The sequence below is a fragment of the Sminthopsis crassicaudata genome, chromosome 2 (assembly GCF_048593235.1).
Source record: "Sminthopsis crassicaudata isolate SCR6 chromosome 2, ASM4859323v1, whole genome shotgun sequence".
Classification (NCBI taxonomy): Eukaryota; Metazoa; Chordata; class Mammalia; order Dasyuromorphia; family Dasyuridae; genus Sminthopsis; species Sminthopsis crassicaudata.
Genome location: NC_133618.1, coordinates 39,423,528 through 39,450,175, shown reverse-complemented (window position 1 = coordinate 39,450,175; position 26,648 = coordinate 39,423,528). Strand labels below are relative to the sequence as shown.

Sequence of the window (26,648 nt, the reverse complement as noted above, 5' to 3'; positions counted from 1 at the left end):
ACTCCCCCATAAAACAGAAGAGCAGAGCAGAATGGATTAAAAGCCAGAATCCTACAATATGTTGATTACAAGAAACACATTTAAAGCATAGTGATACATACAAAGTGATAAATACAGAGCAGAATATATTATGCTTCAGGTGAGGAAAAACAAGCAGGGGTAGCAATACTGATCTCAGATCAAGTTAAAGCAAAGATCAATCTAATTAAAAGAGATAAGGAAGGAAACTATATCCTACCAAAGGGTACCATAGATAATGAAGCAATATCAATACTAAACATAATTGCACCTATGGGTATAGCATGGAAATTCCTAGAGGAGAAGTTAAGAGAGATGCAAGAAGAAATAGACAGCAAAACTACACTAGTGGGGGATCTCAACCATGCTCTCTTAGAACTAGATAAGTCAAACCACAAAATAAATAAGAAAGAAGTTAAGGGGGTAAACAAAATGTTAGAAAAGTTAGGTATGATAGATCTTTGGAGAAAATTAAATGGAGACAAAAGAGTTTGTTTTTCTCAACGATTCATAGAATTTATACAAAAATTGACCATGTGTTAGGGCATAAAAATCTCAAAATCAATGCATAAAGGCAGAAATAATAAATGCATTTTTAAAGATCATGATGCAATAAAAATCACATGCAATATAAAGCTAGAAGAAAATAGATCCAAAAGTAATTGGAAACTAAATAATCTTATCCTAAAGAATGAATGGGTAAAACAGCAAATCATAGACACAATTAGTAATTTCATCCAAGAGAATGACGATAATGAGACAACATACAAAAATTTGTGGGATGCAGTTAAATCAGTAATAAGGGGAAATTTATATCTCTAGATGCTTACTTGTATAAAGTAGAGAAAATCAATGAATTAGATTTGCAATTAAACAAGCTAGAAAAAAAAAACAAATTTAAAACACCCAATCAAATACCAAACTTGAAATTCTAAAAATAAAAGGAGAAATTAATAAAAATTGAAAGTTAAAACAACCATTGAATTAATAAATAAAACTAAAATGTAGTTTTGCGAAAAAAATAAAATAGATAAATCTTTAGTTATTTAGATTAGAAAAAGGAAAGAAAAAATCAAATTGTTAGTCTCAAAAATGAAAAGGGAGAACTTTCCACCAAATGAAGAGGAAATCAGAGCAATAATTAGGAATTATTTTTCCCATCTTTGTGCCAATAAATTTGATACCCTAAGTGAAATATAAATTGTCCGGATTAACAGAAGAGAAAATAAATTATGTAAATAGTTCCATTTTAGAAAAAGAAATAAAACAATTAATCAAGTCCCTTAGGACCAGATGGATTTACATGTGAATTCTACCAAACATTTAAAGAACAATTAATGCCAATGCTATATAAATTATTTGAAAAAATGGGGAACGAAGGACTCCTACAAAATTCCTTTTATAACACAAACATGTTAATGATTCCTAAACCAGGTAGGATGAAAACAGAGAAAGAAAATTATAGACTAATCTCCCTAATGAGTATTGATGCAAAAGTCTTAAATAAAATATCAGCAAAGAGATTACAGGAAATGATCCCCAGGATAATACACCACAACCAAGTAGGATTTATACCAGGAATGCAGGGCTGGTTCAACATTAGGAAAACTATTAGCATAATTGACTTCATCAATAGCCAAATTAACAAAAAAACATATAGTTATCTCAATAGATGCAGAAAAATGATTTGATAAAATCCAACATCCATTCCTATTAAAAACACTAGAGAGTGTAGGAATAAATTGACTTTTCCTTAAAATAGTCAGTAGCTTCTCTTTAAAACCATTAGCAAGCATCATATGTAATGGTGGTAAACTAGAACCATTCTCATTAAGATCAGGGGTGAAACAAGGTTGCCCACTACCACCATTATTATTCAATATTGTATTAGAAATGCTAGCTTTGGCAATAAGAGATGAAAAAGAGATAAAGAAATTAGAGTAGGTCATGAGGAAACCAAATTATCACTTTTTGCAAATGATATGATGATATACTGTGAGAACCCTAGAGAAATAATCCACAACTTTAGCAAAGTTGCAGGATACAAAATAAATCCACATAAATCATGAGCATTTTTATACATCACTAACAAAATCCTACAGCAAGAGATACAAAGAGAAATACCATTTAAAATAACTGTCCATAGTATAAAATATTTGGGAATCTTATCTGCCAAGGGAAAGTCAGGAACTATCTGAGCAAAACTATAAAACATTTTCCACATAAATAAAGTCAGATCTAAACAAATGGAAAAATATCAAGTGCTCTGGGATAAGTTGAGTGAATATATATAATAAATATTTAATAAATAAATTATATTATATTATATATAAAAATGATATAATAAAATATATATAATAAAATTATACATAATAAATAACATTATGTGTAATTTTATTGTATTATATTAATAATGTATTATCATAGAAAATATTATATAATAAATACATATAATAAATAAATATCTAATAAAGATGGCAATACTACCTAAATTAATCTATTTATTTAGTGCTATACCAATCCAACTCCCAAGAAACTATTTTACTGGCTTAGAAAAAAATAACACCAAAATTCATCTGGTAGAACAAAAGGTCAAGAATTTCAAAGGAATTAATTGGAAATAAAAGCAAATGAAGGTGGCCTACCTATATCAGATCTAAAACTATATTATAAAACAGCAGTCATCAAAAACTATTTGGTACTGGCTAAGAAATAGACTAGTAGATCAGTGGAATAGGTTAGGTTCATAAGACAAAATAGTCACTGACTATAGAAATGTAGTGTTTGATGGACCCAAAGACCCCAGATTTTGGGATAAGAATTCACTATTTGACAAAAATTACTAAGAAAATTGAAAACTAGTATGGCAAAAACTAGGCATTGACCTACACCAACACCGCATACCAAGATAAGGTCAAAATGAGTCTATGATATAGACATAAAAATGATATTATAAACAAATTAGAAGAATATAGGATAGTTTATCTCTCAGATCTGTGGAGGAGAAAGGTATTTGTGACCAAAGAAGAGCTAGAGTTTATCATTGATCACAAAATGGATAATTTTAATTATATTAAGCTAAAAAGTTTTTGTACAAACAAAAACTAATGCAGACAAAATTAGAAGGGAAGCAATAAACTGGGAAAACATTTTTACATTCAAAGGTTCTGATAAAGGCCTCATTTCTAAAATATATAGAGAATTAACTTAAATTTATAAGAATTCAAGCCATTCTCTGTAACGAGCTGTCGTCTCCAGAAGCTGCTGGATCACTCTCTGGGAAGAGATCTGCTGTGTCCACTCAAATCTCTCAGACAGATTCTTCTTCCTGTAGTGAATCGTTGTCTCCAGGCAGTTGCTGTTAACTCTTGTCCTTAGAAGTGACTTCCCTTCCTGCAGAGAGCCCCGTCAGGCCTGATGTAATGCAGAGACCTTCTTCTTGAATCCTTGCTCTGAATCTCCTCCAGCTCTTATCCTTCTCCAGGCCGATCTGCTCTCTGCGCCCAGTGCTGTCTCTTTTTATCCTCCCAGAGAATGGGCGTGGGATAATGCAAGGGCTTCTGGGAAGAACCACCCCAGCCAATGAGCTTGCCCCCTCTATCAAGTCAACCTGAGTTCTCACCTTGTAATTGTCCAGAAAACCTGAATTCTCACCTTGTCACCATCCAGACAACCTGAGTTCTCACTTAGTAATCCTAACATCTCCCCCTTTCTTTTGATTTAGAACATAGGACAGTCATGACCTTGAAACATAAATCCATCAATATGGGAAGTATTACAGATAATTACATAAATGACCTTGAAACATAAATCCATCAATATGGGAAGTATTACAGATAATTACATGAATTACATAAGCACATAGTAACATAGTAACATAACACATGCTAGAAGTATATAACATAATCATAAATTGAAAATTTATAAGTCCATTGTCCATTAGTCTCATCTTGTGTGAGGAAGTCCAATGATTCCTGCTGGTTTTTAAAGTTCTTTAACAGTCTTCTTATTATCCATGCTCTTTCAGTGTCAGATGTTTCTTAGATCTTCTCCTTTATTTTGAGGTCTTTCTCTTTTTCTGTCTCTCTCTGGTGGACAAGGCGAATATGACTCGTTGGCACCCATCTGATTCCTTCTCCTGCTGAAGAAATACAAGCAAACCCTCTCCCCCAGGCAGTTAACCTATCTGGTCCCTTCCATTCACCACTTTCTGGATCTCTCCACATCACCTGGCGATTATCTAAGGACAGTGGAGATGCTCTCACTGGACACTGCCCTTCTGGTGGGTTATAAAACCTGTCTGCTGGAGCCAGTGCATCTTTGTCAAAAATTAGAAAATTAATGGTATAGAGAACTAAATTTAGAAGTTCCCTAGGGCTACCTGTGGCTCCCCCTTTCTTTTGTTTTTGGAGGAGTGTCTTAATATCTCTGTTTCTTCTCTCTACTATTGCCTGCCCTTGAGGATTAAAGGGTAAACTGGGGTTGAGTCGGCTGAGGTCCAGGGATTGAATATAGCTAACATCTGCCCCATTTCAGCTATAAAAGATTCCTGGTTTAGCCCTTAACAAGTTAAGTTCCTTATTTATCTATTAGCACGCTCACTTAATCTTTAACAAAGTTTCCTCGTTACTCACGGTTCTGGGTCAGAGAGACTGAGATCTAGATTGGAAGCTTTTCCACTGGAATCAGGACTGTGTCTGTCCCTGTTCGGGCGCCAAATTGCAAAGGTCTGGTCTAGCTCCTCTTGTCAGGGTAAGCAAAAGTCCTTGCCCCACGTGTGGACGCCAATTGTAACGAGCTGTCGTCTCCAGAAGCTGCTGGATCGCTCTCTGGGAAGAGATCTGCTGTGTCCACTCAAATCTCTCAGACAGATTCTTCTTCCTGTAGTGAATCGTTGTCTCCAGGCAGTTGCTGTTAACTCTTGTCCTTAGAAGTGACTTCCCTTCCTGCAGAGAGCCCCGTCAGGCCTGATGTAATGCAGAGACCTTCTTCTTGAATCCTTGCTCTGAATCTCCTCCAGCTCTTATCCTTCTCCAGGCCGATCTGCTCTCTGCGCCCAGTGCTGTCTCTTTTTATCCTCCCAGAGAATGGGCGTGGGATAATGCAAGGGCTTCTGGGAAGAACCACCCCAGCCAATGAGCTTGCCCCCTCTATCAAGTCAACCTGAGTTCTCACCTTGTAATTGTCCAGAAAACCTGAATTCTCACCTTGTCACCATCCAGACAACCTGAGTTCTCACTTAGTAATCCTAACAATTCTCCAATTGATAAATGGTCAAAGGATATGAGCAGACAATTTTCAGATGAAGAAATTGAAACTATTTCTAGTCATATGAAAAGGTGCTCCAAATCATTATTGATCAGAAAAATGCAAATTAAGACAAATCTGAGCTACCACTACATACCTGTCAAATTGTCTAAGATGATAGGAAAAGATAATGATGAATGTTGGAGGGGATATGGGAAAACTGGAGCACTGATACATTATTGGTGGAACTGTGAATGGGTCCAACCATTCTGGTGAGCAATTTGAAACTATGCTCAAAAAGATATCAAACTGCGCATATCCTTTGACCCAGCACTGTTTCTACTGGACTTATATCCCAAAGAGATCTTAAAGGATGGAACAGGACCCACACATGCAAAAATGTTTGTGGCAGCCCTCTTTGTAATGGCAAGAAACTGAAAACTGAGTGGATGCCCATCAACTGGAGAATGGCTAAATAAATTATGGTATATGAATATTACGGAATATTATTGTTCTGTAAGAAACAACCAACAGAATGATTTCAGAGAGGTCTGGAGAGACTTAATGCTAAGTGAAATCAGCAGAACCAGAAGATCATTATACATGTCAACAAGGCTATACAATGATCAATTCTGATGGACATAACGCTCTTCAACAATGAGATGATTCAAACCAGTTCATCATTGAACAATTGGAAGAGAGCCATCTATACCCAGAGGGAAGACTGTGGGAAATGAGTATGGACTACAAACAGCATTTTCACTCTTTTTGTTGAAGTTTACTTGCATTTTGCTTTCTTTCTCAGTTTTTTTTCTTGATCTGATTTTTCTTGTGCAACAAGATAACTGTATAAATATGTATACATATATTGGATTTAACATATGTTTTAACATATTTAACATATATTGGACTACCTGCCATCTAGGGGAAGGGATGGGGGGAAGGAGGGGAAAATTTGGAACAGAAAGTTTTGCAAGGATCATTGTTGAAAAATTACCTATGCTTATGTTTTGTAAATAAAAAGTTTTAATAAAAAAAGAATTAGGAAAAAAAAAGAAGTCAGGGAAGGTAGATGTACATTTGGATGTAATGAAGTGAAATCTCAATTGTGCCAAAAAAACATTTTATAAATTGGTTGTTATCTAAGTGGGGTGACAAAGCTTAAGAATTACTCTTTTTGAGAGGCTTGGAGAGACTTACATCAACTGATGCTGAGTGAAATGAATAGAACCAGAAGATCGCTGTACAATTCAATGCTGTATGAAGATATATTCTGATGGAAGTGGATATCTTCAACATAAAGAAGATCCAACTCACTTCCAGTTGATCAATGATGGACAGAAATAACTACACCCAAAGAAGGAACACTGGGAAGTGAATGTAAATTGTTAGCACTACTGTCTATCTACCCAGGTTACTTATACCTTCGGAATCTAATACTTAATGTGCAACAAGAAAATGGTATTTACACACATATATTGTATCTAGGTTTTATTGTAACACATGTAAAATGTATGGGATTGCCTGTCATTGGGGGGAGGGAATGGAGGGAAGGGGGGATAATTTGGAAAAATGAATACAAGTGATAATATTATTTAAAAAATTACTCATGCATATATACTGTGAAAAAAAAATTCTAAATAAAAAAAAGAATTACTCTGTTTGCTAGCATGAACCGATATTGCCTGCAAAATTAAAAAGTCCTTCTGATTTTTGGTATGCATACTAAGCAAATATCAGCACAGGAGGGGAGAAATCTGTTGTTTATATTAGATTAGAATGATGGTATTTTAGAGCTGGGAAGGATCTTATCTAGCCCAACCACACAGCTGTCAAAGAGATTTTTCCAAAGTGTAGGTTTAATATGTCATACCTTTTCCTCAACTCAATCAATTCCAGTGACTCCCTATTTCCTCTGGGAGCATATATAAACTCTTCTGTGGACATTTAAAGTTCTTCTGACCTTTCTTGGCTTTTTATAACTTATTCCCAACCTACCATATTGCTCTGCACAAGGCATCATTGCTCTGCACAAGGCTCCCTTTCTTGTCGGCCATCCCCTATGATCTCTGTCTCTTCTGCTGGCTTTCCCCTCTATCTAAAATACACTCTTAGAATCTTTGGTTTCCTTCAGCACTCAGCTGAAGCATCACCTTCTGCAGAAAGTCTAATCCAGTTTCCCCACACCTAATCCCTTCCCAAATCATCTTGCATTCATTTTGCTTCTAAGTTATAGGTGCTCAGATAGACAGATATTGTTTCCACCATTAGAATATAAACTCATTGATACCACTACACACCTCTCGGTTGGTTAAGATGACAGAAAAAGATAATGATGAATGTTGGGAAGGAAATGAGAAAACCAGGACACTCTTATATTGTCAGTGGGATTGTGAATGCATCCAACCATCCTGGAGAGCAATTTGGAACTATGCCCAAAGGGTTATCAAATTGTGCATACTCTTTGATCCAGCAGTATTACTACTGGGATTATATCCCAGTTCGTGGCAGCCCTTTTTATAGTGGCAAGGAGCTGGAAACTGAGTGGATGCCCATCATTTAGAGAATGGCTGAATAAAATGTGGTATATGAATATTATAGAATATTATTGTTCTATAAGAAATGATCAGCAGAATGATTTCAGAGAAGCCTGGAGAGACTTCCAGGAACGGAATGCTGAGTGAAATGAGCAGAACCAGGAGATCATTGTACACAGCAACAATAAGATTATACAATGATCAATTCTGATGGATGTGGCTTTCTCAACAATAAGATGATTCAGGTCAGTTCCAATGATCTTGTGATGATAAGAGCCATCTACACCCAGAGAGAGGACTGTGAGAACTGAGGGTGGATCACAGCATAGCATTTTCACTCTTTTTTATGGTTTGTTTGAATTTTCTTTCTTTCTTTCTTTCTTTCTTTCTTTCTTTCTTTCTTTCTTTCTTTCTTTCTTTCTTTCTTTCTTTCTTTCTTTCTTTCTTTCTTTCTTTCTTTACAAAATAATTGTATAAATATGTATGCCTATATTTGACTTAACACATATTTTACCACATTTAATATTTATTGGATTAATGCCATCTAAGAAAAGAGGTGAGGGGAAAGAGGGGAAAATTTGGAACACAAGGTTTTTCAAGGGTCAATATTGAAAATTTATCCTTGCATATGTTTTGAAAATAAAAAAAAAAACTTCAATTAAAAATAAATTTTAAAAATCATATAAGCTCAATGAAAATAAACCATTTCACATTTGTCTTTATATCCCTAATGTTTAGCACAGAGTTTGCCATATAGTGAATACTCAATAAATGCTTAAGGATTGAGATGAGAAAATTTAGTGCTGTGCCTAAGGTCACATGAGTGTCAGAAGGGGAATAGAGCTCATGTTTCCTGGTTTTAAAGCTAGCTTTCTTTCCTTTTAAACTGAACTTTTTTTTCTTATTATCAGTTCATGGGGTAAAAATTTTCAACATATCATAACCAATTTTTCCATTAAAGTGTTACTGCATCTCTGTCTTCGTATATGTATATGTACACAAATGTATGTATATATGTATACATATGTGTGTATAAAGTCTCAAGGACTTTGAAAGTAACTTTCCTGGTTTATGAGTGAATTCTATTGAATACATCATTTTGGTTTCTTTGCTCCTCTTTCCATAAGATCCTCCATCTCTTATTTCTGGGTATATGCTCTGACGGTCCCTCATGTCCGTATTTCCTGGTTTCCCTCCCCTTCACATGTTCAAGACTCAGCTCAAATCCCAGTTTCTTCAGAAAGACTTTCTTTCTATCCCTAGTTCCTTCCCTCTGAACTTATACCCCCTTTTAAAAAGAGAGAGAGAGAAAAAAAAGAGAGAGAGAGAATGTATGTGTGTGTGTATACTTTTTACACTTAATTGTTCACATGTTGTCTCCCCCATTAGGATGTAAGATTCTTGAGTAAAGAGACAGCGTTTTTCTCTTTGTATCCCCAAAACTTAGCTCAGTGCCTGGAACATAGTAAATCCTTAATAAAAACTTATTGATGATCAATGGAAAGACATGTGCCTAGTCCACCAGATAGATTTTTGCAACTTTCCTATACCTCACCCCCTCTTTGGATAAATAGGAATGACAGTTCAAATTTTACCTAGAGAATTTTTTTTTGCACAGATGGCACTAAAGTGCAGATATTAAGTACTATAGAAAACCAAATATAATAATAATTAGTGTAGATACCCTAAGGATTGAACTGAGATCTCTACTGCATTTCAATAGCCCTCACACTCAGAATTCATAACAAGATACTACCAGATTTCAGGCAGCACTACTTTAGTTAGATTCAAACCAGTGAAAAATGACAGACTCCATGTTCCAGTTATAAGCCTCTGATTGTTCAGTCCCTTTAAAATGACTGTTCCTATTAAAATAGCCTCTAAATACCTATAGGACCTTGCAGTATATCCCAGACCATTTTGTTATTTTAATTAATGATGAGGGAGAGGTGATAAAGATGGGAAAGGAGGAATTAAATCATTTATATCATATAAATATTAAATAAATATATGTTCTGTATTCACTCAATAAACATTTATTGAGCACCAACTCTATATGAATCCCTATGCAAGGTCCTGAAAGGGATACAAACATAAGGAAAGGCAACATAGATGGCCTAGAGAACCATACTCAGAGCCAGAAAGATCTGCATTCAAATTTTGTTTCTGATATACACAGGTTGTATGACCCCAGACAAGTCACTTTTTTCTCAGCCTCCCAAAGCAATTCTAAGACTAAAACTTTCAGAACAGATGTAATCCACATTGTTAAAGAGAATTTCTTACTATAAGTTCCCTACATTATTGAAAATACAAGCCTGCCTCCTCTAATCTATTAGAAAATAGACTCTAAGATGCAAATGAGAGGTCTGAACAATCTCTTATGAGAAATTTTAAATGGGAATTCTTACTTCTAATTGAAAAAAATGAGGAAAGACCTTATGGGGGAGGAAGTAGAATTTCAGATGGCCTTCAAAGACTGGGAAAATTCAGCAAGTGTAGAGCTCTGAGGGGCTTCACATTCAACCCTATACCATACACAAATCCTTTAAAAAAAAAAAGCTACCAAGGACAGCGTAGTTGCCCTGACCCTTCTTAGGAATATAAGCCTTCTTTGTTTTGCTATGACGCATCTAAAAAGGAAGTCTCTCAACTACCATTTTCAAAACTTCCAGATTAAATAACACTGATCTGTTCTCCTTCCAAAATTCACAGTGGAATACAGGGGTAGCTGATTGTCTACTAACCTATACTGTGACTGAATGGAGCTCAGGGGAAAGAGAGATAAAAGATCTTTTAAATTGTAAGATGGACTTCTCATACAAAGACAATCCTCATTCCCTTAAGAAGCCTGTCTCCTGCTACAATAACACGACTCTCTTTAGTAGCTGATTATAATTTCCCTAAATTTCAGAATCCAGAGTAGAGGCTATCTGGATGAACCGCACACAAAAAAAATATATCATCACACTTCATAGAGATTTCTCTGGATCAGCAAGGCATAAGGGCCATGCTCAGTATTTAGTCCAGCTTTTCCTTAACTTTCTAGCATGAAAGTCAGTAAGTCAACAAGAATTGTTTTAAATAATATTTTGTTTTTTTCTGCAATAAAAATTGCATGTAAACATTTTTAACATTAGGAGCTTTTTTAAGTTTTAAGTTCCAAATTCTATTCCTCCTTCTCCTCATCCCTCCCCTCCCTGAGAGAGCAAGCAATCTGATACAGGTTATACACATACAATCACTCAATAAGAATTTATTAAGCATTCATCATGGGCCAGGTCCTATGGTAAGCACAGGTAGTACAAAGAAAAGCAAAATATCTCTTGCCCTCAAAGAACTTAATGCTAATGAATAAAAAACAATATGTGAAGAAATAGGTTCATACTAATAATCAATTAAGTGATTCAGTGGCTGCAGCCACTCAGCTGCCCTTAAACTTTCCTGGACCGCATTTTCCTTATCTATAAAATTAGGGGGATTGGACCATATGACCTCTAAGGTCCCTTCTAGCTCTAAACTTGTCCATCTATGGTATGAAGAATGATATGGTTTCTACATAACCCAGCTGAGCTCTGCCATGCATTCTGAATGCCTCCTGGCAGGCAAATTATGGATAAGAAGGAAAACACCACAGCAGCCCTGCAGTGTCCTGTGGGGCATCCCAGCAAGCCGTAGTAAGATCCCGTGAACATGTAAGGCAGACACCCATTAGATGGGTGACTTCTCCCTACTAACATGGCCCTGGCAGCAGGGAAAGAGCAGTCTGCTGTCTGAGCTCAGCCTGGAACTGGGCTTGCATACCTGCCTGATAGTGGCAGAAGATAACGCTCCCTGATTCCCATTCAGGGGATTCTTCTCCTCTCATCATCTCTCCCTAGGCGATGGAGCGTCTGCAGAGACACTCCAGGGAGAAAATTCAGATGGGGTCATGATGCCGTGATAGTTCAAGAGATGGCAAAACCACTGGGACGTCAGGGAAAAGCCCTCCCCAGGGTTCAACCAATTTGCTTCCATTGATTTTTCAGATCAAAGGAGCTGGCTCACAAATCAAAAGATGCTCCTTTCCTTTGCCTGCTAAACTCGACCTGGCATCTTGCAGATTCCCCTTTTCAGCCTTGATTAAACTTGCTGCCAAGGACACACATAATCAGCATCGTGGAGTCAGGCCAGGGTGGGGAGGGGAATGCAGAGGTGAGCTGGCTGGCTGGTCCAAGGTCACCTAAGCGGCCAGTGCCAACCCAAAGTAGGTACCCAGAACCCCCTGAGCATTTAAATGAATTTGCCTCTGGCCTCCCCTCAACTAAGGGCTTCTCTTCTATATTTTCAACAAAGCAGCATGATCCCATTTTATAAAAAAACAAACTGAGCTGGGCTCTGCTACATCACACACCTCTTCTCTGACTCAGTTTCCTAATGTCTAAAATGAAGCTAATATGTCCTGAATGGGTTTTTTGTGAAGGTCAAGTCAGATAGAAAGTCCCAGACTAGCCAGTTGATATTTAAATAGCTAGGAGTCACAGTGCTTAGAGTACTTTTCCTTAACTTTCTATCATGAAAGTCAGTCAGTACATATTTAACATGTATTGGTCTACCTTCCATCTAGGGGAGAGGATGAGGGGAAGGAGGGAAAAAACTGGAACAAAAGGTTTTGCAATTGTCAAAGCTAAAAAATTACCCAAGCATATATCTTGTAAAAAAAAAGCTATAATAAAAAAGTCAGTCAGTAAGTCAACAAGAATTGCTTTAAGTAAATTTTATTTTTTCCTGCAATTACACATAATTTTTTTATTTTGGGCTTGAAATATTGTATATAAAGTATTGGAGTCAGGAAGACTTGAATGAAAATATACCCTCAAGTGTGTATAACTTTGGTCACCTCACTCAGCCTCAGTCTCCCTCTCTGTCAAATGGGAGAAATAATAACACCTACCTCACAGAGTTTTTTTGAGGATTAACTGAGATAACATATGTAAAATACTTTGCAAATTTCAAAGTAATTTAAGTACTGACTAATGTTATTATTAGAAAGAACTTTGAAAAGTTATTTTTGAAATTATACTACTATTACAGCTGATAGTTCTAGAGTATTGCAGTTTATAAATTACTTTCATTAGAGAAACTCTGGTAGTAAGTAATGCAAGTATCATTAGATTTGCTTTTTCAGCCTCCTTTTTTTTTATATCCCTAGTACTTAAGCTGTGCCTGGCATATGACAGTTGCTTAAAAAATGCTTGCTTCCTTCCTTCCCTGCCCAATGGCCTGACATCATTAAAATGCACTTCACTGGCTTGGAGGATTCTGACTAACTTGATTCAGAGAATCACTGTCACTGAGAAGAGATCTTACTAAGTATATTCATTCTTTTCATTCAGTAAACATTTATTAAGCTCCAACTATGTGTCAGTCACTGTGCTAAGCACTAGAGATACAAAAAGGGGTTTAAAAAAAGTTCCTCTAGGAGCTTAAAATCTAATGGAGAAAACAACATGCAGACAAATATACACAGAACAATGATAAATAGGAAATAATTAAAGAGGGAAATTAAATAATTAAAGAAATAATTAAGAAGGGTTGGGGAAGGCTTCCTCTAGAAGGTGGGATTTTAGTTAAACCTTAAAGACAACCAGGCAGGTTCATAGTCAAAGCAGAGGAGAGAGCATTGCAAGTTTGGGTGAGAGACAGAAAAAATTCCTGCAGCTGAGAGATGAAGTCTTATTCATGGAACAGCCAAGAGGCCAGTGACTCTAGATTAAATAGAACATATCAGGATGTAAAGAGTAAGAAGACTGGAAAGGTATGAGGGAGCTAGGTTATAAAATGCTTTGAATGCTAAAGTAAGAATATTTTATTTGATCCTAGAAGCAATTATAGAGCCACTGGAATTTCCTGAGTAGGGGGGTAACATGATCAGACATTCAATTTAGGAAAATCACTTTAGGGGCTGAATGGAGAATGCCAGAGAATACAGAACATAGAGTAAAAGGGAAATAGGCTGCCTGGCCCTTTTCAACAATGAGGTAATTCAAGATAATTCCAATGGACTTGTGATGGAAAGTATCATCTGCCTGCAGAGAGATAACTATGGAGATTGAATGTGGATCAAAGCACAATATTTTCACCTTTTTATTGTTGTTGTTTGCTTGCTTGGCTTTTTTTCCCCCTTCTTCTATTTGTTTCCCTTTGATCTGATTTTTTTCCATAGCATGACAAGTATGGAAATACATTTAGAAGAATTGCATGTTTTATTTAACATGTATTGGTCAACCTGCCATCAGGGGGAGGGGGTGGGGGGAAGAAGGGGAAAAATTGCAACAAAAGGTTTGGCAATTGTCAGTGCTGTAAAATTACCCATGCATATATCTGGTAAACAAAAAGCTATAATAAAATTAAAAAAAAAAAAAAAAGAATTGCATGTTTAATCTATATCACATTGTTTGCTGTCTTGGAGAGGGAAAAGAAAGGAGAGAGGGAGAAAAATTTGGAACACAAGGTTTTGAAAAGGTGAATTTTGAAAACTATCTTTGCATATATTTGGAAGAATAAAATACTATTTTAAAAAATTTAAAAGAAAACAGGCTGCTTGAGCTAGAAGGTACATAATAACACAGAGAGTCAAAGGTGACCATGACTTCAAAATTGGAAGTTGGAAGCAATGTTAGAATATAGATTGCTAGAGCTTAATGGTGAAAGGAACCAAAGAACTTATTGAGTCTAACTCCATTTTAGAGATAAGGAAACTGAGTCTCAGAGAGGAGCAAGGAGGTCCTTAAAGACAAACAGCTAATATGATAGAATCAGGACTAAATTCAGGTCTCATTGTAGGGCCTTCTTCCTCCCCAAGATTATCTGTGACAGTTTCTTAGATCATTTTGGGGAAAATGCCTATAACAATCCATCATTCTTCTTATCAACAAACACTTCCCTAGAAGCCCAGAAGCCAAAAAGCATGGCAAGAAGTGTGGTAAGGGGGAAAAATCACTGGGGTAAAAGTGGCAAACTTGGACTCTTGCTGTCATTATTGTAAATTTGTAGTGTGTTCTTTAAAGAAACCACCTAGTATAATAGAGAGAATATTCAATTGGCTTTTTGTTCAGTTACTTTTCAGTCACATCCAACTCTCTGTGACCTGATATGGAATTTTCTTGGCAAAGATACTGGAGTGGTTTGCCATTTCCTTCTCCAAATCATTGGCAGAAGAGGAAACTGAGGCAAACAGGATTTGCCCAGAGTCACATAGCTAGAATGTGTCTGAGGCCATATTTGAATTTAGGAACATGAGTCTTTCTAATTCTAGACCAGGTACTCTATTCACTGCACCATTTAACTGCCCAGAGTGGTCATTAGGAAGACCTAAATTCAAATCCTCTCTAGGACACTAATTGTATAAGATTGGGAATGTAACTAAGACTTTCTGAATGTGTGTGTCTTTGTATTATATTATATATATAATGTATACTCATAAAATGTTTAGCAAACACTTTCTTGTAAGGTAACATGTAACAATAATAGTTAGCATTTGTATAACCCTTTAATATAGCTCAGGACTTGCATCTGTAACTCTTTAATATAGCTCAGGACTTTACAAAGCACTTTACAAATATTATCTAACTTGACCCTCAAAATAACTTTAGGAGGTAAGTGATAGCATTCTTTCCATTTTGGAGGGGGAAAAGATAGAAATTGTGACTTGCCTAGGATCGAACTACGATGAGGTGCCTGAGGCTGGATTTGAACTCAGGTCTTCCTATATTTTATACATATCCCTTCACAATAAATTCAATTCAATAAATGCTTATAAAGCATCTTCTCGGGGACAGGCACTGTGCTAACTCTAGGGATATAAAAAGAAGCAAAAGATAGTTCCAGTTCCTGTCCTCAAGGAGCTTACAATTAATGGTAGAGACAACATGCAAAAAAAAATTTCAAAATAAACTATATACAGCATAAATTGTTGTTTGTCCTCCATTCTCAAAAAATATGGATCAGGAAAATTAAAAAATAGTATAAAATAAATAGGAAACAATTAAGAGATGAAGGCTACTGGAATTAAGAAGGGTTGGGAAGTCTTTCTATAAGAGACAGGATTTTAGTTGAGGTTTAATCAGGGAGATCAGACATCCAACCAGAGAATTCCAGACATGGGGAACAATAGATGCAGTATCTTGTTTATGACACAGACAGGAGGCCAGGGTTCCTGGGGGAAAGAAGCAGGTATTATGCACAACAGGAGTATTATCATCTCCCCTAAAGCATCAGCTACCAGTCTCTTCCTTCTCTGGATTCCTCATTGTTATGTGTGCCATAATAATCCCTGTTCTATCCTTTTCATATGATTGTTATGAGGAGCCAGAAAGATCAGGGATATGTGCACAGTGTTATACTGATGTACGATATTATTATTTTTTTTTTCTTTCAGACCAGGACCAATAAAACCCTGGTGCTATCCCTGTGCCCCAGAGGGATCTGACTTGGAAGTGGCCTGGTGGCCATGCAACCACATTCTATGAAGAGATCTCAGTTACCAGTTGAGTCCTTAAAATAAGAGGATGGTTCCTTTAAAAACTGAAGCCAGGCTGACAGTGCTAGGGACCAGCAGCAGCTCCTTCTGCCCACCCCCATCTCTCCCCATGTGCCTGGCTCACTGCAGTCCTGCCAGTGGGCTGGCGCAGCCAGTTGCCCATAATTGGATTATCCAACTCATTGCAATGTTTTTTGCACCAATGCTCAGGTCATTGACAACAGGAATAGCTCAGTAAAAAGCAGGAGGCTGAAGAGCCCTCCAGGGCCAACTGGACTATGGCAATCTGCAACAGGCTCTGAAGTTGGCCTGGGTTTTTCTCCTTTGAGGTTACCTAATATATCCTCCTCTTGGGAAGCCTAAAAACAGGTAAATAAATGATATCTCACCATGTTCCCTAAGGATATCAAAACTCTTAAATACTAAGTAGAGGAAAGGGAAGGAGTCCATTTTACAGAGCAAGGAAAAGGGGTCACCTGAATATGCTTAGTAAATCTATAATACAGGTGTAACTTGATTACTCTTAAAGAATTACTAGCATCTAATTAATATTAAGCATATATAATGTATAAACTGAGGCACTGTGGGAGATAAGGGAGAGAGGGGAATAAATCTCTAGTAAGTGGCTATTATGTGCCAGGAACTTGGCTAAGCACTTTATAATTATCTCACTTGGTCCTCACAATAGCCTTGGGAGTTAAGTACTATTCTGATCTCCATTTTACAGTTAAAGAACTGAGGCACTACCTTTGCATGTAATTGGAAAAAATAAAATATTATTAAGTGGGAAAAATAAATATCAGAGATAGGATTTGAACCCAGGAAAAAAAAAGAGATAAAAGCAAAGACTAAAGCACCAGGGTCACAGAGTGTCTAAGATAGAATTTGGATTGGATTTGGAGTCAGCTATTCTTAACTCCAAGCCCAGAGCTCTATCTGCTCTTGCACAAAGCTCAGGACAGTGCTATATATGCCCTCAAGGAGCTGATGCTCTAGTAGGGAAAATAAAATATAAAGATAAACAAGATAAAACTTTAAAGCACAAGTAGAGAGATAATGCCAGTTTTTCAAAGGGGATTAGTTGAAAGTTAGCCATAGTCAGGTATAAAGAGTGAGGAGGGGATGAGAGGGGGAGTTGAGGGAGAAAGAAAAAGAGAAAAGAGATGATAGATGGGAGAAGGAACAGTTGAGTACCACAGACAAATTTAGAGAACTATAGGGCTAGAAGGAAGGATGTTGGAGATTACTTAATAATGCTCTCATTTAAAAATTATGACTTAAGAAAAAAAAAAGGGATTAAAAAAGAAAAGCTGAGAGTGGAATGAAATTATTTGTCCAACATTAATGCACTCTTATGGAGCTGTAAATGGGTTCCAACATTCTGGAATGCAATTGGAAATTATGCAAAGAAAATGACCAAAAATGCTCATGCCCTTCGACTTATTCCAGATATTCTGAAATAAAAATAATATGTTCCCACATACACCCAAATATTTATAGCAGCACTTTTTTTAGTAGCAGAAAATATTGGAAATAAAATTGATGTCCATCAATTCTGGAATGACTTGATAAATTCTATGTATGAATATAATAGAAGATTACTGTGTTATAAGAAACACTGAATATTATTTTTTAAAAAACAGAGAAGTATGAAAGTCTTATGTGAACTGATGCAACATGAAGTAGGACAAAAAAAAAGTTAGACACAAAGATTGCAATAATGTAAATGGAGGGAACAACTGAACAATTGAAATTGAATGCTATGAAGCTATAATAATAATAGAGTTTGGCCCTAAAGAAGAATTGGGGGGAGGTACCTCCCCATTCTCTACCTTTGTAGAGGGATTATATACAAGTCTGGAATACTTTTGCTAAACTTTTTTCTTTTCCTTCTTTCTGACTCCAGACCTGTTACTCTGTCCTCTAATAGCTCCATAATAATTGAAATATCTTATTGAAATATCTAGTACTTGGAATATTATTGTTCTGTAAAAAATGATCAGTGGACTGATTTTAGAAATGTCTAGAAAGATGAACCGATACTGAGTGAAGCAAGAACCAGGAAAACATTGTATACAGCAACAAGATGGTGTGATGATCAAGTCTTAGTTCTCAGCAACTCAGAGATCCTTGGCAATTCCAGTAAACTTTGGATGGAAAAATGCGATTCTCATCCAGAGAGAGAACTATGGAAACTGAATGTGAATCAACACATGCTATTTTCATCTTTTTTTTCTCATTGTTTTTCCCTTTTGTTTTGATTTTTTTCTCCCACCAATACTCATACAGAAATATGTAAAAAATGAATGTACATGTATAATTTTTTAAAATAAAAAAAATTTTTTAAAATATCTATTACTATTTTTTAAATCTCTGTAATACTTAATGTTCACAGAAGATTCTAGAAGTACTTAACAGCTTTGGAACAGCACTTAGCAAGAAGGATTATTAGCATTGTTCCTGAGTTATAGATGTATCTTGTGATCCTGTAAACTTGTCTGTAGTGCCCAATATCTGATCCTCACATCTCATTTCTTACTTTCCTTCTCTTCTTCCTCCATCCCAATATTTGACTGTGGCTAGCTTTCCATTAATTTCCATTAAAATGCTAGTGATGTATCTCTTAAAGAATGTTAAATAATGTAAGCAAATTCATAGACAACAATTAGCTTTTGTCTTCCTTGGGTGCCTACTCTTACGATATACTCTCACCAGAGGATAAAGTGGCGGTAAAACATCCAGCTAATTATTCTTGTGGATTATGATACCCTGGACCTGATGTTTTAGCATCTTCTGTGAAAGCAACAGTAGCCTAACTTTCTCTTTTCTGCTCTCTCTGTCCTGAAATTTTTCCCTTTCCAGAAAGCCACTCAATTGTGAGTTTGCCTCTCTCATATATTGATTCTGTGATGCCAGTCACTAACCTCCAACTAAATTGTAGCATGTCCTTCAATGATGATCTTTTTTAAATATTAAAAAAACTTCCTAAAAGATTCCACCAAATTAACTAGAAAAAAAAAACTGAAAACACTCAAAAAAAAAAAAAAAAAAAAAAAAGTGAAGAGCCCTAAGCAAGTACTGAGCTGCACTTGTAGTAATTGTTTCTTTACTGAAAGTTCTCTATACTAGTGAAATCACAGATATGGCCTCATCATCTGAATGACATCTCTGTTTGAAGATTCCCAAAGCATTTTTCAAAGACTACAAATTGAAATATACATTAAGCTTCTCCTATCCTCCTCCTCTTCTTTTCCCCTTCCTTTCTTCCTTTCCTACCTGCTTTCCTTCTTCCTTCTTCCTTCCTTTATATTTTCCTTCTTTCCTTCCTTTGGATGGAAGGATTTTCCTTGTTCCCTCACTCCCTCTCTCCCCCTTTTCCTCCTCCTCCTTCTTCCATATTATTCAATAAAATCATTACACCATATCCATAGATCAATGAGAAGAGCATTGTTACTCACCAAAGGGACAGAACAAGGAAATGGATGGCACCAATTCTTGGGAATTAGAGGGAGCATGGCAGCCTGAGCACTTTTTGGTTTGGGGTTCATTACATAATTGCCAAGTAAGCAGGGGATTGCTCCTGGCAGATCTCTGGTGTTGAGAATAGAATCAGATAAATGCCCAGCAGCAGTGAACAGAGCCTCCAGTGTTTACATTTTTAAGAAAACATTAAGGTTCATAATGCTTTCTTCAAAACAAAATGAAATCATAAATAGTATAAGGATCATTATCCTAATTTTTGTAATGAGAAAGTCAACATATTTGCATTTGTAATTTGTATATTAAGTATCAGGGCCTGAATTTGAACTCATATCTCCTTATTCTATTTCTATACCATTCTCTCTATATTGATGTATTCTTTTTTTTTTTTTTTTTTTGGCAAAATAATTGGGGTTAAATGACTTGCTCAGAGTCACACAGTTAGTAGGTATTAAGTATCTGAGACTGTATTTGAACTCAGACCAAGTTCTCCTGGCTACAGGTCCAGTGTTCTATCCACTGCACTATCCACTCCCCTCGATCTATTCTTTCTATGAAGATGATTTGAGTTTATAAATTATGGAAGCTGGATCTCCATCTATATTAGAAACTCCATAAAGATAGAAATTTCTTCTAGACAATTATATTCAGACACACGGCCTAGACCAAGATCCTCCATCTCTTCTCTGGACATTTTCACTGGGTGTTTCCCATGCCTGGAATTCTCCCCTTCCTCCTCTGGGCCTTCTGGCTCCCCTGGCTTCTTTCAGGTCTCAGCTAAAATCCCACCTTCTGCAGGAAGCTTTTCCTGATGCCCCCTTTAGCATGAGATTTCCCTATGAGACTAGCTCCAATTTATTCTATATATGTCATTTGTACACAATTGTTTGCATACTGTCTCTCCTATTAGCTCCTTGAAGGGCAGGACCATTTTCCCCATTCTTTGTATCCCCAGCATTAACATAATGCCTGATAAAGAGTAGACAATTCAGAAATGCTAACTGATTTGATTTGATTTGACTAAGTAGTACAATTCTAGAACATTAGGCCTAGAGTTAGAGTGACCAGATCTTGAATCCCAACTCAGACACTTAGAAGCTGCAGGATCCTAGCCCAGCCATGATCCTCTCTTCCTCAGTTTCTTCATCTATAAAGTGAGAATTTAAAGAATACCTACTTCACAGGATTCTATGAGGGGCTTACATGAGCTAGCATAGGTAAAGTGCTTCATAAACCTTCAAATGCTACATAAAATGCTAGCTACTATCACCATCATCACCATCATCACCATCATCATCATCATCATTATTACTTCTATCTTCTACCTGATCCTAGAGCAAGACTTCTTAACTTTTTGTGTGTGACACGGACTCCTTTGACAATCCAATGACGCCCTTCTCAGAATAATGTTTTTAAATGCATAAAATAAAGTATGTAGGATGGCCAAGTAAAACAGTTATGTTGAAATACAAAATATTTTTTACAAACTAATTTGACAGACCCCAGATTAAGAACCCTGTCCTACAGTGACTAGAAAAGGGTTTGGCCCACAATTGCTTGCTGTCCTCACTATTCTGGTTCCATTTATCTACACCCTGAGCTCTCCAGGCCCCTCCCCAAACTAGTTGTGTCTGAAGTCATTTAGTCCTTAGTAAGTGGAGAATTTGGAATTGAAATAATTCTTATTTTTTTCTTCAGTACTTTATATAGCAGATTACTCTATTTGCCAAAGATAAATTAGCAAGCCCAATACAAGTCTGGGGATACAGTGGGAGACAGAATATGCAGCCCCCTAGCAAAGAATTGGAAAATGAGTAGATGCCCATCAATTGAGGAATGGCTGAACAAGCTGTGGTATATGAAAGGAATAGAATATTTACTGTTCTATTGAAAATGATGAACAAGTTGATTTTAGAAAGGTCTGGAAAAATTTACCTGAACTGATACTGAGTGAAACAAACAGAATCAGGAATACATTGTATACAGTAACAGCAAGAATGTGCGATGATCAACTATGACAGGCTTGGTTCTTCTCAGTGGTTCAGTGATCCAAAGCAATCCCAATAGACATTGGACAGAAAAGGCCATCTGCATCTAGAAAAAGAAGTAAGGAGATGGAATGAAAATCAACACATGCCACGTTCACTTCTTTTTTCTTTTTTTTTTCTCTCTCCCATGGTTTTTCCCTTTCACTCTGATTTTTCTCTCCGAACATGAGTCATAAAGCAGTGTGTATTAAAATTTAATAAATTAGAATAGAAAAAATTATGCAGCTGCCTTTACCGACATCCCAGAGGCACCAAGATAGTTCATCAAATGCCTTGAAAAACTCCTGAAGGGAGCTAGACCTGGCCACAGCTTCTCTCTTGGGGCTCAGCTTTATTGATTATTTGGAGTACCACGGTGGCTCAAACCTTCACTCAAGTTGCTTCATTTCCAAGATTAATGGGGACTATGTCACTTGAATTAATGGATCTGGAGTGTCAGGATGACTTTTCAGAAGCTGTAAAGTTTGCCTGTTCTCCTGAATGGCAGTGAGCCCCAGGAACTATATAGAAAGTAACTGTCCATTCAGTCTGAGACATTAAGACCTATCAAAGCCCTCCCTGCATCCTGAGAAATCCTGGGGACTGCCATTTCCAGAGATCCATCTGTCTGTTTGGGATGGGATGGAAAAGGGAGGGATTTTTTTTTTTTTTGGTTTGTTTCTGTTTTTGTTTTGTTTTTGATGATAATCCCAGTTTCCCTATCATCGGGAAGTCCAATTTATCCAGGAAATGGACAGATCTGTTTGCTAACAGTGCCCAGGTAGGACACACTGCCAGGCCCTTCAAGCACAGGCCAAGCCCAGCAGTTTGCTATCAGGTCCCTGCTATGTTTGGACTCCTCTACTGCCACGGGAAAAGAATGCTTCCCTCTCTCTTTATTTCATAATTCCACATACTATTTCTCCTAAAAGCTTTCACTGTTCTCATTTTATATAAGCTTTCCAACAGCCTTGAGGTACAATGCTTTCCACACTATAGACACTTAATGACTCAGGTTATGTTGTGCTGGGTTGCATTATATTACACTGTACTGTAGAGAGGGCTTGAACCATTAGGTCCATATTATAGATTGGACCCAGAAGAATAATGGGACCCATCTAAGGTCATAAAACAAGTACATGGTGGCAAAAGGATGGGAACCCAGTTCATTTGGTAACAACCCAGAAATCAAGCTGCTAAGACCCTCTGTCTTCTGGCTTTCAATTCATAGCTGAACTTCACTGATCAAGAATTTGGGCTTTCCTTCATGTTTACAGTAAACTTGCCTTATCATCTGTCTTACCTTCCTACCTCCAGAGTTCTTGGATCACCTAAATCTTCCCTGGGGAATTCAGATGATAGCTATTCCAAGTCCAACAGGCTACATTCAAGGAGGAGCTAAAATGGCTCCTGGCAGTCAGATTTAGTAGAATGTACCAGCAAAGGGCAAAAGGGGTACCAAAAAGCTGCTTCTTAATACTTCAGCAACCAGGACAACATCTTTACTCTTATAGGTCTTCTAACAGAGAACCTTCTGCCCTCATTAGGGTGATTCCAGAACCCTTCCATGCTAGAATGACATACTCATAGATTTTGGGGACCTCATAACCTTTTCCCTTCAGGCCCTCTAACCTAATAGGTCCTCTTCTTTCCTCTAGGTACTATCCAGCCTTTCTCTCTAACACACACACACACACACACACACACACACACACACACACACACACACACACCTGTTTCTATGGAAACCACTGTGCTCCTGCATCCCTTTCATCTGAAAGTCTGGGAGGCAAAGCTGGCTCTGCTGGCACTCTCAGAAGCCAGGCCTGACCTATGTAACCTTCAAAAAAGACCAGAAACAGAACCAAAGAAAAAGTGTCCAAAAGCAAAAGGCTAAGGATAGAAAAAATATTTAGAGGCAAAACAGGAGATGCAAGTATGGATTCTGAATATTTTTTCCTTTGATGAAACCAAAATACCACCAGAGGTTCAAACCCCAGCCAGGTAAATACACAGCCTTTGGTCTCACTGTCCATCATAATAGAGAGTCTCTATGTTGTGGGAGTGATAAGAGATTAACAGAGAGAGGAGAAGCCTCCAGAGAGGAGAGAAGGATCCTTGGAGTGTGTCAGCCTCAATTACCTTTTCTAGAATGGTCATGAGATCCAGCCTGTAGAAACACTGGTATCACAGGGAGGGCCTAACCTTGGGGACATTGTCTAATTGACTTGAAAATCCTTGTCAGCTGTCCTGCAGAAACCTGAGTATTGCCACTGTAAAGTAGCAGAGGAAATTAAGAAGAGCTTACTTGGCTCTGATATTTATTATCATGGTGACCTTAATGAACTCATTTATTCACTCTGGGTCTCAGTTTCCTCATCTGTAAAATGGGGATATTTATACCAAGAGATGTCAAACACAAATAAGTGGGGCTAAAACAGACTGAAGCATAATTGGAAAATAATTAACAAAATATTACATTGCGAAATGTAATATAATAGGATAGAGATAATATATGATTTTCTAAGGTGATGTGTGACCAATAGGGATTGTTAAATATGGTTTAGTAGCCCCGATTTATATTTGAGTTTGACATCTTTACCTTACATCCCCTCCATCCCTAATAAAGTCCAGAGACTTGGATAAATGGCCAACAGACACATTAGACTTTCACACACACAATCTGGGCTTCCTCTCCTTGACCTTCCCAGTCAGAGTGAGCTTGGCATGTGTGCTGGAGAATATCACTGCCCTCCAGCACCTATCCCTTGGGTTTAAAAATTAGGAACTTCAATAAATAAATACAGGAAATAATTCAAATTAAAATGGAGAACTTCAAAGACTTAAACTTCCTCATTTTGGGACCTAGGGAGATCCAAAAGTGAGACTTCCCAGAAAAGCTGGTCATGTCCCAAGACATTCAAAATAAGCATTCATAAGTGCTGCAAGAGCAGGTTTTAATGTTATCTTAATCCTACTGTTACTGCATCTCTCTAGACATTATCTGTTCAGTTTGTACCACTGTGTATGCAGTCGGAAAAAGATAGCATTTTCTCCATTTCTTAGTAAGAGAAATGAGAAGTTATTGGTCTTTAGCCTTCGATCACCTGATAACTAAGAAACACTGTCTATCCACCCTATGTTCCCTACAGGAGATTGCCCTCCTTTGGGGTTACACCCTCTCCAATGCACTGTGTTTTCAGGATGGGGCTGGTCAGGGAATTTCTCAGAGCTCACTCCAGCCAAAGCAACAGGGAGGATTCTATTTGCCCGTGCTTGGGGGATCAGTGGTCAGGGCTGGCTGAGTGTGAGCATAGTCTTCAATTTCTTAAGGGAGGACTCATTTCAGTTTCCTCTTCCCATTTCTATTCTATGGCACAGCAAATAAAGGTAGTTACTATGTCTCCCATGCAACCAGTGTGGATACAATGAATCATGTGGATGAACAGAGTCAGGGAGACATCAGATGGGAAAGAAAGAATGACTCAAATCATCAGGCATTTTATTAAAAAGTCTTAAAAACTTATCTAGACATAAATCACCCCATAATTTTGATCACTAAGGTAAGCCACTCTCTCTACAAGAAGCAACAACCCCCTGGTCCTGATGCCTTTTGTCGTTTACAGAGAAAGCTCTGAAGTGAGAGAAGCCCTAGTACTGTGTGACACTGGGCAGTGGTTCTACAAGAGGGGGATTATAGATCTTGTATTAGCTATGTCCCAAAGTTGTTAGAGGAAAGCAAGCACTTTGTAAATTGAATGCAAACTAGTACTGTTTCTCATAGAACCCTGAGTCTAACTCCCGGTCTTTTAGAGATGGAAAAACTGAGACCCAGATTGTAGCTTTTATTTACCATTTCAAGACTGCTCTTCATGTGCTTCTCAATCATTAAAAAAAAAAAAAAAAAAAAAAAAGTTGGGAAGAAGGGCATGATGTAATTTGCCCTGGTGTCCACACCCACAGAGATGACCCAGACACTTCCTTCCACTTACCGATAATCTCTCCCTTCTCCTCTCTCCCACTGACCTGATTCACCTCCTTTTCCTTTCTCTCTTCCCTCCTCTTTTCTGAAGACTTTTCAGCTAACACTCATTAACACATGTTAATGAGCATTAATTCACATCTCTGCTGCTCCTGGTGATGGAGCAGGTGGAAGCAGGGAGGGGGCACAAAGCTGCCAAGAAGCTGCAATGAAAGGCAGGCATCCACCGGCTTGTGGCTTCCTGGTGGCAGATACTGGGCTCAGCCTCCACGGCCCGAGGGACAAGGGTGACCCCACATCCCCACCCAGGAAGCACTGGCTCTGAAGAGGTTCGGGTCTCCAGGAGGTAGTTCAGAAGCACCCTGGCTCAAGGCTGGGCAATCTCTTGGCAAATGCCCAGAGAGTCAGATTGAGCTAGCTAGTCACTTTGGTCCCTTCCGGCTCTAAGTGCCATGGCTGCTGCCCTCAGAGAACCCAGTTGCTCCTTCTACAAATGGGATAGGATGGGAAAGGGCAGGCTGGAGACAGGTGAGGGACCAGCAGCTATTGGGACAGCTCATGCCCTTGCCCTCTGGCTGGTCCCTGACCATGAGGTAGTGCTGCTCACAGGATGGGATAGAGAAGGGGGGGATAAGTAATCAGAAGCCCTGGCTTCGAGGTCCATCCCATGCCCTCATCCTGACATCCCCTCCTAAGCATCAGCGCCACCCAGTGCCATCCACAGCATCCCTTTGCTCCAGATGCGCCCCCACCTGTGCCTCCCCGAGACTAGTTCGCTGCCTCCGTGCGCCCTCTAGTGGACGCCGCTCCCCGCGCGCCCTCTCCCGAGGCTCCGT

General features: G+C 37.8%; 1 protein-coding gene across 1 annotated transcript in view; it reads right to left on the bottom strand.

The window, feature by feature from the left end:
• The window catches only part of CMTR2 (cap methyltransferase 2), a 107,389-nt gene that overhangs the window by 45,516 nt on the left and 35,225 nt on the right, over window positions 1-26,648 (bottom strand). The window contains exon 2 of the mRNA XM_074285929.1: window positions 21,739-21,897. The gene's annotated coding sequence lies outside the window, so the exon portion shown is untranslated. The remainder of the gene's footprint in view (window positions 1-21,738; window positions 21,898-26,648) is intronic.